This window comes from Bos indicus, chromosome 9 (genome assembly GCF_029378745.1).
Source record: "Bos indicus isolate NIAB-ARS_2022 breed Sahiwal x Tharparkar chromosome 9, NIAB-ARS_B.indTharparkar_mat_pri_1.0, whole genome shotgun sequence".
Lineage (NCBI taxonomy): Eukaryota > Metazoa > Chordata > Mammalia > Artiodactyla > Bovidae > Bos > Bos indicus.
In genome coordinates, this window is record NC_091768.1 from 36311215 (window position 1) to 36326667 (window position 15453).

The following is a 15453-nucleotide window of genomic DNA, read 5'->3' on the forward strand; positions in this document are numbered from 1 at the left end:
AGGCCAAGAGTGTATATGTCCATGAGAAAAAATGAGGACATTTAATTTTAGGTTAAAAAAATTAATTGAATCATGTAGGAGTTGAAGAAAGTTTCTATGGGAATATAAGACTTTATATTAAAAATCTAAATGTTATTGCCACAATTGTAATGACGTGAAAGAAAGTATATTCAGAGTTGTATCATTCCAATCTAATTAAAACAACTGTATTTTCCTCAGGAAGTGAGTTGCTTCTTTAGTGATCACTAGTCATTACCTTCCCCACTCCAGTACTCTTGCCTGGAAAATCCCATGGATGGAGGAGCCTGGTAGGCTGCAGTCCATGGGGTCACTAAGAGTCGGACACGACTAAGCGACTTCACTTTGACTTTTCACTTTCATGCATTGGAGAAAGAAATGGCAACCCACTCCAGTGTTCTCGCCTGGAGAATCCCAGGGATGGAGGAGCCTAGTGGGCTGCCATCTATGGGGTCGCACAGAGTCGGACACGACTGAAGCGACTTAGCAGCAGCAGCAGCAGCAGCAGTCATTACCTTCCTTTTCTAGAATATTAATTTTTCCTTTCTCTAGCCACTGCCTTGAGGTGTGTGAGATCATGGCTTTGGAATGGCACTTCACAAACACACATACATAAAATAATAAATATCTATGATGAAATCAAAATTTCTTAAAACTAAATTTCTCAGTTCACCATAAAATTACCTTTTAAGACTTTTTATATATGATATTACTACTACTCGTTCCTTCCAAAATCCAAGATTTTTCTGAATTTTGAGAAATTGACCCAACCTGAAATGTTTAAGCTAGATGTAGAAAGAAGTATTAGATGCATTCCTGGGGGAAAAGCAAGGAAAGATATAGTTGGGGGAAGGTTTCTCTCACCCCAGATCTGTAAAAATAAAAATTAAAGGATAATTACAGAGTTGATTTTCAATAGAGTTCAAACTCTTAGCATTTATTTGACTCTTTGTTCATATTATGATGACACAAGCCCACGCATATTAAAGTTGCACATTCAGGCATATATTGATTTCAGAAGAGCCACCTCTTTAGGACTAGAGTCATCATTGACCCCACCACTGCTTCCTCTAGTGTTACACCACACACCGCCCTCTACTTTTATGTTTACTTCCTCTTATAGTCTATTCCAAACAATGTGCCGAGTTGCTTATACATAATCATATTTCCAATTGTTTTCTTGTCTTCCCCAATAATACTGTAAACCCCTTAAGCACATAGTATATATTTTCATGCATCCAAAAATTCAGTCCTATGTGTGCCTCTTTCCATTCCTAGCTTCTACACAGTGCCTGATACATAGCAAGTGTTAAACAAGTTTATATTTATATTTAAATATATTTTACATAGCAAATACTTACAACTATCAATAGGTAATCCAAAATGCACCTAAAATATGATGTATAGTATTTATCTAGAACCTAAAGATGGTATTTGCATTTCAATAAGCAGAGAGTAAGAACACAATTTTGTTTTTGATCTTTAATGAAATTACAAGGGATGTTCAGAAGGGAAAGTAGTCTATTCCATGCAGTTTCCCAATAAATTAACACATAAAGGATCATCTAAACCTCTGGGCAGGTGGGAGGTATTATGGCTTCCCTCCTGCTTCAGCACTACTCAACAACTGCAAAGTACAGTGAACATCAGAATATTAGATTTTGGGATTTCTTGGCATATTTCTCTAATGTTCAGTTTACACATTCATCCAGTTGGTAGTTAAGGTGATTTTTGTGGTAGCAAATTGCTTTTATCATTATTTAGATCTCCCATATAGTCATTACATTCTTATATCCTTAAAAACTTGAGATAAGGCATTGGTGAACATAATTCTAAATGTTATAGTTATTTAGAAAACCTTAATTTCATAGGTATATAAGAAAAAATATCAATATGTAGTTAGGCACGCCATTAATTAAATGGGCTTCCCAGGTGGCGCTAGTGGTAAAGAACCTGCCTGCCAAAGCAGGAGACAATCCCTGGGTCAGAAAGATCCCCTGGAGGAGGGCATGGCAACCCACTCCATTATTCTTCTTGAAACAACTTAGCACACATGCACACCATTAATATTTAGACACAACAAATTGTGTTTTCTCAGTACCAAAACACTTGACAATATGGCTCATTTTATATTATCAATGTTAAGGTTTTTTATTTCCCGGTGGTGAAACTATAAAGAGAATTATGTTATAATCAATCAAGCAAGATAAGGAAAATATATTAAATGTGGGCTGCAAAGGAAAATCTTTTATGTGCTTCTGATCCACCTCCATTTAGATTTATTGATATATAATAGATATCAAGTAACTCTAAATGGTTGTCTAGTGATAATAATTACATTTTGGGGCCACATTTTATCAAGTTGATTCTATACATAAGGATTTTACTACCCAGCAGACAATGCTATAATGGGCTCTTCTCTTTTTAGCTAATGACACTCTATTAAATAGCATGATCAAAGCATAAGCACTTCTTAAAATTAGGTTAAAGACATCTTGCAACATTCACATTTCACATGTATTTAGAGTTTCAGTGATGGAATAATGTTTAGTAGTTGTTTTTCTTTCAATCTATCAAGTTTTCCAGATAAACACAGTACTAACCTTAAGAAATAAATTTCCTTATAATTTCTGTAATCTCTAATATCTTGTTCCATGCATACATTTATGTTGGTTCTAACTTCCTATGCAGGCATAAAAGTTGATGCTCAGCAGTCTCTCTTCTATTCCCTGAATTAGATTCACAATCCATGCCTCCACCAGCTTTTGTGTAATTAAACTTGGTATTCTTGACACTCTAGTAAAAGCCATTGAAAATGTGATGGCAACTTTTGTGTGGATGAAAAAATCTTATTTGTCACCATTTGTTATGCCAATTCGGCCATGACAAATGAACAGGAATGCAGTGTTCTCCATATTTCTAGTGTGACTCCCCTTCAGCCTGATGGTCTGAATGCTGAGAGAGGGGCCCTGTGAGGAAAAGGCATGCATAAATGCTGGAATACTTAACAGCACTTTGCAGTCTGGAGCCCAGATGGCCCTGATCTGACTCATCTCCACGTCAAACTTGTTTGCATTTGGCTAATGGGTAATTTTGTTTTGACATGAGTCATTAAAACTTAAACATGTTAAACTAAATATTAAAGCTCCACATAAACCTTTATTAAAAACCTAAGTATATATTTGAATCCTTTTAAAAAGCACTTTTACTTCAGTTCAGTTCAGTTGCTCAGTCGTGTCCAACTCATTGCCACCCCATGAATCACAGCATGCCAGGCCTCCCTGTCCATCACCAACTCCCAGAGTTCACCCAAACTCATGTCCATGAATCGGTGATGCCATCCAGCCATCTCATCCTCTGTTGTCCCCTTCTCCTCCTGCCCCCAATCCCTCCCAGCATCAGGGTCTTTTCCAATGAGTCAACTCTTTGCATGAGGTGGTCAAAGGATTGGAGTTTCAGCCTCAGCATCAGTCCTTCCAATGAACACCCGGGACTGATCTCCTTTAGGATGGACTGGTTGGACCTCCTTGCAGTCCAAGGGACTCTCAAGAGTCTTCTCCAACATCACAGTTCTAAAGCATCAATTCTTCAGCGCTCAGCTTTCTTTATAGTCCAATTCTCACATCCATACATGACCACAGGAAAAACCATAGCCTTGACTAGACGGACCTTTGTTGGCAAAGTAATGTCTCTGCTTTTGAATATACTATCTAGGTTGGTCATAACTTTTCTTCCAAGGAGTAAGCGTCTTTTAATTTCAAGGCTGCAATCACCATCTGCAGTGAGTTTGGAGCTCCCCAAAATAAACTCTGACACTGTTTCCATTGTTTCCCCATCTATTTCCCATGAAGTGATGGGACCAGATGCCATGATCTTCGTTTTCTGAATGTTGAGCTTTAAGCCAACTTTTTCACTCTCCTCTTTCACTTTCATCAAGAGGCTTTTTAGTTCCTCTTCACTTTCTGCCATAAGGGTGGTATCATCTGCATATCTGAGGTTATTGATATTTCTCCTGGCAATCTTGATTCCAGCTTGTGCTTCTTCCAGCCCAGCGTTTCTCATGATGTATTCTGCATATAAGTTAAATAAGCAGGGTGATAATATACAGCCTTGACATACTCCTTTTTCTATTTGGAACCAGTCTGTTGTTCCATGTCCAGTTCTAACTGTTGCTTCCTGACCTGCATATAGGTTTCTCAAGAGGCAGGTCAGGTGGTCTGGTATTCCCATCTCTTTCAGAATTTTCCACAGTTTACTGTGATCCACACAGTCAAAGTCTTTGGCATAGTCAATAAAGCAGAAATAGATGTTTTTCTGGAACTCTCTTGCTTTTTCCATGATCCAGCAGATGTTAGCAATTTGATCTCTGGTTCCTCTGCCTTTTCTAAAACCAGCTTGAACATCTGGAAGTTCACGGTTCACATATTGCTGAAGCCTGGCTTGGAGAATTTTGAGCATTACTTTAGTAGCATTTGAGATGAGTGCAATTGTGCAGTAGTTTGAGCATTCTTTGGCATTGCCTTTCTTTGGGATTGGAATGAAAACTGACCTTTTCCAGTCCTATGGCCACTGCTGAGTTTTCCAAATTTGCTAGCATATACGGTGCAGCACTTTCACAGCATCATCTTTCAGGATTTGAAATAGCTCAACTGGAATGCCATCACCTCCACTACCTTTGTTCGTAGTGATACTTTGTAAGGCCCACTTGACTTCACATTCCAGGATGTCTGGCTCCAGGTGACTGATCACACCATCATGATTATCTGGGTCATAAAGATCTTTTTTGTACAGTTCTTCTGTGTATTCCTGCCACCTCTTCTTAATATCTTCTGCTTCTGTTAGGTCCATACCATTTCTGTCCTCTATTGAGCCCATCTTTGCATGAAATGTTCCCTTGGTATCTCTAATTTTCTTGAAGAGATCTCTAGTCTTAAGCACCTTAGTTAAATATAAAATAAGTATACATAATAGTCTCAAAGATTCCCAACTTTTCTCTTTTGAAAGTGTATACTATTTTGGGGATACTGATGTTTTGTTTGCAATGAAAGGGAAATTATTTCAGTATGAATTTGTCTCTTCAGGATGAGGTGATGTGAAAGCTCAGCCTTCATCAGGTAAGCTAGTAATTTGTTTCATCAGTGACAAAGGATCTGGGGTCCAGAAACACCAGAGGGCAAATCTGCATTATCTGAGTAAATACTGCCTTTCTTATTAGGCCATTTCAAATTGAATAGAGGCAGTTCCTTGGTGGTTCAGTGGTTAGTACTCAGCACTTCTACTAGTAGGGGCCAGGTTTGATCCCTGGTTGGATATAAGGGGCTTCCCAGGGCCTCAGATGGTAAAGAATCTGACTGCAATGCAGGAGACCAGAGTTTGATCCCTGGGTCGGGAAGATCTCCTGGAGAAGGGAATGGCAACCCACCCCAGGACAGAGAAGCCTGGTGGGCTATATGCCCATGGGGTAGCAAAGAGTCAGACATGACTGAGTGACCAACACACACACACACATGCTGGGAACTAAGATGCTACAAGCCATGAGGCAGGGCTGGAAAAAAAAAGTTTCTTTAAAAATTTAATAAATTAATAAAATTGAACAGAGAAACAGGAAAGCTAAAAGATAAAGTAGTAAGCTTTTTTAAGGAGTTTTTTTTTTAACAGCTAAGCATATTTTTCAGACGTTATCAACATCTACATTTGATGAGCTAGACAGCAGTCACTAAAACAGGTCCAGCGTATATATTTCACTGGGCATTAAAGGTTAGAAACTAACTGTGAGTGGAGTCTTTCTTGGTATAGCTAAAAAAACAGCATTTCAGTCTAGTCCAACAAGTCTTTCACCCAGAATAGGCATTTTGAAACTTCCAAATATTATAAAAGACCACACCTTACTTCTTATATTTTAGAAAAGTATATTGTAGATACTTTTGGAGCCTTACAGTACTGAGATAAAAATTGTATCCCTTATAACCTGACCCTAATGTGCCTCTCCTTTCGGATGGATTTCCTGGAAATGTCTCTGACTCAAATTTGGGAAGAGTACAAAAAGGTTTTTTTTTTTTTTCACGACAACCAAATGTTGAAGTAAGTTCAACAAATAAAGCTAACTGAGCTATAAAAGACAATATTGGAACATTTGTACAGACAATAAAGTGAAAGTGAAAGTGTCAGCCACTAAATCGTGTCCAACTCTTTGGGATCCCATGGACAGTAGCCCGACAGGCTCCTCTGTTCATGGGATGCTTCAAGCAAGGATACTGGAGTGGGTTGCCATTCCCTTCTCCAGACGATCTTCTTGACCCAGGGATTGAACTTGGGCCTCCCACATTGCAGGCAGATACTTTACCGTCTGAGCCACCTGGGAAGCCCTAAAAACCACTCTTAAAATACTACTTCAAGTTGTAATAAAATGAAATGCTCTCAGTCTTTATTTGGATACTGCATTAATATAGGAAATACAGGAATACTTGAATTTCTAATATGTACTAGTAATAAAAGGAGATAAAAGTAGCCTCCTAATAATGTTACCAAAGGCAGAATTGTGGTCCTTTGGTTATGAGCAGGAGATGGATGGGCTCTGGGATGAGCAGATGGAGTGCATCTCCTATGGACAGAAATTCCGTAACAGCAGGATAATTGGAGAGGCTAAGCCCTGGCTAGATGAGAGATAAAAGACCACATAGTCCTCCTTCTCAAAGTCAAGGAGACCTTCCTAACTAAAAAGTTCCTTGTAAGTGAAAAGGGGAGTAATATCCATCTACCCATAGTCCTCTTCACTGGCATCCAACTAGGGTAAGAGATACACATGCACACGTGGGAGGTTCCTGCTGCTGCTGCTAAGTTGCTTCAGTCATGTCCGACTCTGTGCAACTCCATGGACTGCAGCCCACCAGGCTCCTCTGTCCATGGGATTTTCCAGGCAAGAGTACTGGAGTTGGGTGCCATTGCCTTCAGCGGGGAGGTTCCTAAGATATACCAAATACGGTCTCAGAACCAGGCAAACCAAAATGATTGGTCAAAGGAAACCCGGAAGTAATTCAGACTACCATGAGGGCACGACTCGATCTCCGAGTCCACCGGCATGTCTACCCACACATAGAGTATTCTTTTTCCTTCTAAGAAATACTCTACTTGTTTCACTACTTTCCATCTTTGTGGGAATTCTTTTCTGAAAACCTAAAGGGCCAGGGCCTTGTCACTGGCGCACTCATCCAGTAGATAGGATTCAGTGCTTACTGCCTTGGCGCGACCTCAATCTCTGGCCAGGAACCGAAACCCTGCTTCAAGCTGCTGTGGGCCAAGGCCACCTGAGACCAGTTAAAGCCATGGGCTCAGCGAGTGGAAGGGTGTGAGAGGATGAACCCGTTTCTCCCCTGACATCTGCTCAATTGTCTCCAACAGAACTGGTTATTTAAATGCCCTTCTGCACTAAATTGACCTTTTCCACGAATAGGTCAGCCAGGTGAAAGCTTCCAGATGTGACTTTCCATGGTTTCTAAGCCTCAGGAGGCCATTTATCTCTTCTATCAGATAGGACTCAATGCTAACAAGACATGTGGTGAGGAGCATTTTACTAACATATATAGATTCGACAAAACTACATGTTATCCAATAGGAAAAGCATTTCAAATGTGTTGTTTCCTTTCATTATATTATGATTAGATCATGAAAACAAACATCTCAGTGTTTGGGGAGTAACATGGAGAAACTTATAAAGCTATTTCTGATGACCTACATAACCTAATACTCTTATAAAATGCCCTTCTTGGCCACTTTATTTTGAATATATTTTTAAAGGCTCAAAAACATGTTGAATGACATATGCAAAAGAAACTTGGACAGTTGACAAGCTCAATTATCTAACTGGGTTTTATCGGAGGGCCTTAAACCACTGAAAATAGGTTCTTCTATACCCAGTACTTGAAGAAGGCAATGGCACCCCACTCCAGTACTCTTGCCTGGAAAATCCCATGGATGGAGGAGCCTGGTAGGCTGCAGTCCATGGGGTCGCTAAGAGTCAGATATGACTGAGCGACTTAACTTTCACTTTTCACTTTCATGCATTGGAGAAGGAAATGGCAACCCACTCCAGTGTTCTTGCCTGGAGAATCCCAGGGACGGGGGAGCCTGGTGGGCTGCCGTCTCTGGGGTCGCACAGAGTCGGACTGAGGCGACTTAGCAGCAGCAGCATACCCAGTACTTTCCTTAGGTTACCCTCCACACCCAAGACCAGACCCCATCTCATGCTTTGTGGCTCTTTTCCTAACAAATAGCACATGCTATCCCTCCTCACCAAGCAAGGGTTTGAAGATTTCCAATCCCCATCTTTTCATGTCTCAGACCCAGCTAACCTTATCAGATAAACTAATCTCAGCTGATATTTAAAAGGCCTTCTCGGAATAACATGTATTTAACATTCCCCAACCTATTCTTTTTAATCTAACTCAGTGGCTACCTAAATCTGGAGAGCTCCTCAAAAACACAGATTCTTAAACTCTAACCCAGATTCTTATTCTGCAAGTCTAAGGAGAAATTCCCAAATGACATAGGGCAGCCACGTTTGGGAACCATCTGGTCAGTTCACTATGGGAAACATGAGACCCTATAACGATTGGGACACTCTCTGCAGGCAAGGAAAAAATCCTCCATCTTTGGAAATACCTGGCCTGGGTTCACATCGCCAGCAAGTCACTCGTGTGGTATGGCCTCTTTGAGCCTCAGGTTTCTCGCTTAAAACACAAGGAGGAAATGATACTTGACCAGGTTGTTTATGTGAATGAATGAGATAATTTTGCTGAAGATATCAATATGAGGCAAGAAAAAGAAAATTGAAAGAAGGGAGATAAAAACACATGGTAGTGTAGAAACAATGGTTATGTAATGTAGTCCTGAAAGAAGTAGTTAGTTATACCGCTTTCCTTATGAGGAAGTCATGTTCTTACACTCTCCTGGGTGTGACGTGGAATTACACTGGGTGGTACTTAAGAATTGAAGGAAGAGTTGCCCCTTGTCTGCTGAAGCTTATGTTTTAGTGGGAACAAAGCTGAAAATATGCATAGACAAGTGAGCAGTAACTGAATGAGAGTGACTGGGCAGAGGCTTTCAGTAGGATGGGAGAAGAGACCATCTCCCAAAAAGTGACATTTAGCCTGAAATCTGAAAGGCAAGAAGGAGTCAGTCATGAGAAGTTTGGAAGTAAGGGCATTCTTGGCCAGGTCACAGCTAGCAAAAATGTTCTAAGATGTCAAGCTTGGCACATTCAAGAAACATGTGTCTGAGGCACAGTGGATGATGAAGAAAGGGTAGGGCAAGAGGTCAGAAAGGCAGGGACTGGTTAGAGCATACAATGCTTTGTATTCCAGAGTCAAGCTTTGTATTCCAGATTTGATTCTAAGGATGCTGAAAAGCCTCTGGAAGGCTTAATAAGAGAAGTATCATGGTTAGATACATGTTTTACCAGGATCAGCCTGGGATCTCAATGGAAAATGGATTTTAAACAATAATATCAAGGATGGATGGGTGATTCCCAAGATCAGCTTGGGCTGTCAGTATAGAATGAATTTTATGAGTAAAAGAGTAGAAAGCAAGCACACCATTTAGGAAGCTACTGCAATAGTTCAGCCAAGAGGTAGAGGTAGACTGGGAGACAACGATAATCCTGCAGAGAAACAAACGGAGCTAAGACACGTTTTAGAAGCAATGTTTATGCTGCTGCTGCTAAGTCGCTTCAGTCGTGTCCGACTCTGTGCAACCCCATAGACAGCAGCCCACTAGGCTCCCCCGTCCCTGGGATTCTCCAGGCAAGAACACTGGAGTGGGTTGCCATTTCCTTCTCCATTGCATAAAAGTGAAAAGTGAAAGTGAAGTCGCTCAGTCGTGTCCAACCCTCGTGACCCCATGGACTGCAGCCCACCAGGCTCCTCTGTCCATGGGATTTTCCAGGCAAGAGTGCTGGAGTGGGGTGCCATTGCCTTCTCCAAGCAATGTCTATAGTTCTTGTGATAGAGTGGAAATGGGATATAAGGTCAAGGAGAGGAACCAAGGAGAAACCAAGGCTTTGGGGCTTGAACCAGTGGGCAGGGGGATGGCTGGCAAAGAGAGGGGCAGATTCAAGAGCTCTCCTGTGATATTTCAGCTGTCATAAACGAAGAACAAAAAGTGAAAGGCATCCAGTGCTTGTTCTATCCTCAGAAAAATCTCTGAAGTGAAATCCTAACCCTACAGTACCTGAATCTTAGTAGATGGTTTTTTTCTAAGGAGTTTTTAAAATGCATTTTTACAATGCATTTATACAAAGAACAACTTTTTAAAAATCACCTCCTGGGTGAGATATACACAAACTACTAAATGTTGTGGCAAAGTATAAGTGCATTTGAATTAATCAGCTAAATTAGAACTTGATTAACTTGTTGCTATGAGGTTAAGGGTGGGCCAACTTGCACTGGGTAAGCCATAGTGACAGTGTAATGTATGACGGTTCATGGTATACCAAGCACTGTTAAATGTTCATCTTTCATTAACCCTATGAGATAAATTTCATAACCATGTTTGTCTCACAAATTCACTAAAGTAAATTCCCAACTGTCACAGAGCCTATAAAGGGGAAGCAGGGTTTGAAATTAGGCAGCCTGAGGCTCTTAAATTATGCTAGGAAATCAGGACTTACACAAGACATTTTTTGACTTCCAGCTTCAGTGGAAAGAGTTAACAACTTTACACTCCTGGCATTCCCTTGATAGAATTCTGTCCATGAACAACTAAAGATAAATGAGATCAAAGCCCTAGGTGTTTGAAAGCTATGATATAAGAAAAGATAATTAGATTGTTTATTTTATGAGTATGTTGCTTTAACATGTATCATGTAATAAAACCCCATTAATTCACACTTTACTAATCTCATTTTTATAGCTAACCAACCAAATTACAGGTAATTAATATTAAGAAATACTATTTTTTCTTCAAAGAATTTCTTAGAATCTTGTTTGTAACTTAGAAAAATCTAGGGTTTTTTTTTTTAAGTCATTTATTTTTGGTTCTTCTCATTAAGTTTATTATGTTACCAAAGTATCTTATACTTACAATGCAGTATGAAACAATCAAGGACTTTTGTGAAGTATAGTTTTTATAAACAGTGTTATTACTTATTAATAACCACTTATATCTTATCCTAAAATATTAACTTTCCTTAAGATTACTACAACTCCATGTCTTCCCAAATATTTTCTGAGGCCAGATTTCTCACTATTTTCCCTCATTATTCTCAATGAATGAGGTTTAAAGTGTTCACATTTATGGGACTACATACAAAAATTATAATAAACATAAATTTTCAAAATTATGTTATTTTTAATTTTGTGGAAACTGTTTAAAGAACTGAAGATGTAAATGATACAAATTTACAGTCCTTGATTCATGGAATAATCCATACCACGCTAATAGAAGAAGCCAGGAAGTGCCCTAGCCACTTAAGATTTTTAAACAGGTATTTCAAACACCACCAGTTTTTTGTCACTTATATTTAGGAGGCAAATTTCTGTGCTGAACCGTACGAAATGATGAATCGCAGTTTTAATTCAGGCCTATTTTTCATTTTTTAAAAAATGATAATTATAGGTTGGAGAACTCACTAAAACTTAACACAAGAAAAACAATGTTAATTTTTGAGAGGGAGAAAGACAGCTTGCTACAAAAGGCTAATATTTACTGCGATGTTTCTACAGACAATCCCTGTATTAAGTACTTCACATGAACTACCGCCTCTAACATCCACAATCACCTGCAAGATGCCTTCTATGGTTATGCCCCAGCAGAGAAGAAAGTGGTGTTCCAAGAGGTTAAAATAATAAGGATGACACTGGTGTTGGAATCAAGCCCACCTCTTGATCACTATGCTCTGCAGATGCAGATCTGTGTCCTGAAAATGCCTAAGGAACATGATCAACACTTCATCTCTTTTCACCTCCCTGCAGCAGCAGTGGCCCTGGGTTGTATTTACAGCCACTTGGTGGGGAGGAGGTATGCTTAGCCAGTCCATGCCCTTGAGTAATAGACAGTGTCAGACCACAGAGCTGAAGCCAGAGAGGCCCGCTCCGGGACCACAGAGAAAGCTTTCGGTTCTGTCTAAACAGCCTACTCATTTCACTGCAGAAAAAACATCATCTAAACTCTTTGACAGATTTATTCCTTCTCTGATCTTGATTTTTTTCAGGACAAACTTTAAAACAAAATCTTTAACATGTTTTTTTTCTAAATTTTAAATCTACCAGAGGCATATTATATGTTCATGACTAAGACTTCCCCCACACTAATCTCCTCTGTTCCCTTCTGCCTTCTCTTCATCGATTTCTGTTTTCTGTTTTTCCCTCTATTCCCTTCTTTTTTGTATTTCTCACACTTGCCTCCATCTGTTTGGAAAAAGGAGGAGGGGAAGAAGGACAGAAAAGAGAAAGAAGAGGTGAAGTAGTGAAGCCATCATGCTCAGTATTTATTTTCTACGTAGAGTATTTTTATGCCTATATCAATTCCTGGATATTTGCTTCCTGGCTTTAAAAGTTTATCTTTATAATAAAATTCTTTAGAACCATACATTTTTATGTGGGTAACCTTCTTTACATTTTTTGTGCCTCAAGCGGAGAATGTGAATTCTTCCACTTTCTAGATGTGTGACTTACTCAATATGTGAATTAGAACAAGAAATAATTTCTTACGTTTTCAGCTTCATCATCTGTCAAGCAAGGAACAATACTTGTTTCGCAAACTGGACGAAGTTCATCTGTGAAGAAGAAATGAAACATCAAGAAGAATGTACTTAGAAAAGACTGATACTCAGGAAGTAGCTCTGACAGCATGATATTTCTGCTCCTTTCTCACTCTTCTCTCCATTACCTTTTTCCTCTCTTTTGCCTTTCTCATCTGCCATTCTAGCAATGCCTCATTTATTTAACAGACCAAAGGATAACATGTTCTTCTAGAAATTAATGAGTTTTCTACCAAACTAAACCATGGAAATTAATTTTTTTAGCTCTAATCATTTTAAATGGAAAAATTTCAAAACAATATTACTCATATCCTGTTTCTTTAAACATAGTTTATTAAACACAATTTCTGTTCCCTTAATGATTCAGGACTATCATCACTATATATATGATGCTTCCCCCTAGTAAATCATTATCATCCACCCCATGCTGCCATTAGTACTGCCTCAATTACTTGTTTTTGAACTGTAATGCTGGAGAAGACTCTTGAAAGTCCCTCAGAAAGCAAGGAGATCAAACCAGTCAATCCTAAAGAAAATCAACTCTGAATATTCATTAGAGAGACTGATGTTGAAGCTGAAGCTCCAATACTTTAGCCACCTGATGTGAAGAGCTGACTCACTGGAAAAGACCTTGATGCTGGGAAGGATTGAGGGCAGGAGGAGAAGCGAGTGACAGAGGATGAGGTGGTTAGATGGCATCATGGACTCAATGGACACGGGTTTGAGCAAACTCCAGGAGATAGTGAAGGACAGGGAAGCCTGGCATGCTGCAGCCCATGGGATTGCAAAGAATCAGACACAACTCAGGGACTGAACAACAATTACTTGTTCCTGATTCTATTGGTGTACCTTTGTGTTTGGTCACTTTATTCACCATTTAACTTGTGTTTTACTGTCTTTCACCCCAGATAACTCTCAGTTCCTTGATGGCATGGACTGTTTTTCATGTAACTCCATTTCCCAGTACCTAACATTAGGGGTTATACAATCTACAAAGTAGCCTGAGTTTGGTAAGCAGCATCTGAAGTTATAAAATTCAGTGATAACCCAAGAATATATTCATCTCTGATAGCAAAGGGAGGAAAAGTATAAGTCCCTCAAACCTGTTGTTTCTTACATATTTAACCTTCATAATAATTGAATAAGAAGGTAATATTAGTATTTCTATTTTAGAAACGAAAACACCAAGACTGAGATAAAACAAATACCTGCCCGGGATCACATAGCTACCAGCAGAAGAGCTATAACTTGCACCTGGACTTGTCTTATGCCAAAGACCAGCCACTTCCTGCCAAACGACATATACTCACTCTGACATGGAATGGACCACCTGCTTTTCACTATGAGATGAAATTCTTGGGCTTCACAAGGTTTCTTTCCCAACCTCAAAGTTACCTGTCGCTCCTTTGGCAACTGCCTTCTCCTACCTGATTTTGCTATTCTGGTTTGCAATCAGCATAGAAAATACTAACCATGCTTGTCAGACTTATTTAGCAATACGAATAAAGTATTCTTAATAACAACATAAGGAAAGAATGACAAATGTTACTCAAGCTGACTGCTTGACCCTGATAGCACAGTAGTAGCTGACCAGTGGGCTGGAGTAGCGAAGTCTGGCATAGTTAAGACAAGAGAAAGTGGTGCTATGCTTCCGGAGCCTGGGTAGTTTTCCATGAGTAAATTCCATGAAGGTTACTGTGTGGTCTTGGCACTATCTATCTAGATTTGCAAATGTGTTTTCTCTTACTTCTTTGTTCTTAGCTAGATTATGCATAGTAAAGAGGCTAGATAAATGACTTCTGGATAACTAAAATATTTATGATAGTTTTTTTCTTTCTCTTTCTCCTTACTTTGTGTTTCTTGACCAGTGATCTGTGGGTTTCGGCCTTAAGTTTGAAAGCATCATCCACAGCATCCACCGACTTTATCTAAGTCATTGAGAGCACACAGACTGGGAGAATGCAAACCTCTGGTACAAATTAGACAACCAGAGTTAAGTAAGTTAACAAAGAAACAAGCGATTACAGTTGGCATAAGAGACTTTTTCCCCCAGAAATATTAAATGGGTACCAGAGATCAAATTGCCAACATCTGTTGGATCATGGAAAAAGCAAGAGAGTTCCAAAAAACCATCTATTTCTGCTTTATTGACTATGCCAAAGCCCTTGACTGTGTGGATCACAATAAACTGTAGAAAATTCTGAAAGAGATGAGAATACCAGACCACCTGACCTGCCTCTTGAGAAACCTATATGCAGGTCAGGAAGCAACAGTTAGAGCTGGACATGGAACAACAGACTGGTTCCAAATAGGAAAAGGAGTATGTCAAGGCTGTATATTGTCGCCATGATTATTTAACTTATATGCAGAGTACATCATGAGAAACGTGGGCTGGAAGAAGGACAAGCTGGAATCAAGATTGCCGGGAGAAATATCAATAACCTCAGATATGCAGATGACACAACCCTTATGGCAGAAAGTGAAGAGGAACTAAAAAGCCTCTTGATGAAAGTGAGAGTGGAGAGTGAAAAAGTTGGCTTAAAGCTCAACATTCAGAAAACGAAGATCATGGCATCTGGTCCCATCACTTCATGGGAAATAGATGGGGAAACAGTGGAAACAGTGTCAGACTTTAGTTTTTGGGGCTCCAAAATCACTGCAGATGGTGATTGCAGCCATGA

General features: G+C 39.5%; 1 long non-coding RNA gene across 2 annotated transcripts in view; it reads right to left on the reverse strand.

Moving 5' to 3' along the window:
- Positions 1-15453, reverse strand: part of LOC139184904 (uncharacterized) — a 168350-nt gene that overhangs the window by 135094 nt on the left and 17803 nt on the right. For both annotated transcript variants that reach the window (XR_011568425.1, XR_011568426.1), the window contains exon 2: positions 12723-12787. This is a non-coding gene — a long non-coding RNA (uncharacterized lncRNA). The remainder of the gene's footprint in view (positions 1-12722; positions 12788-15453) is intronic.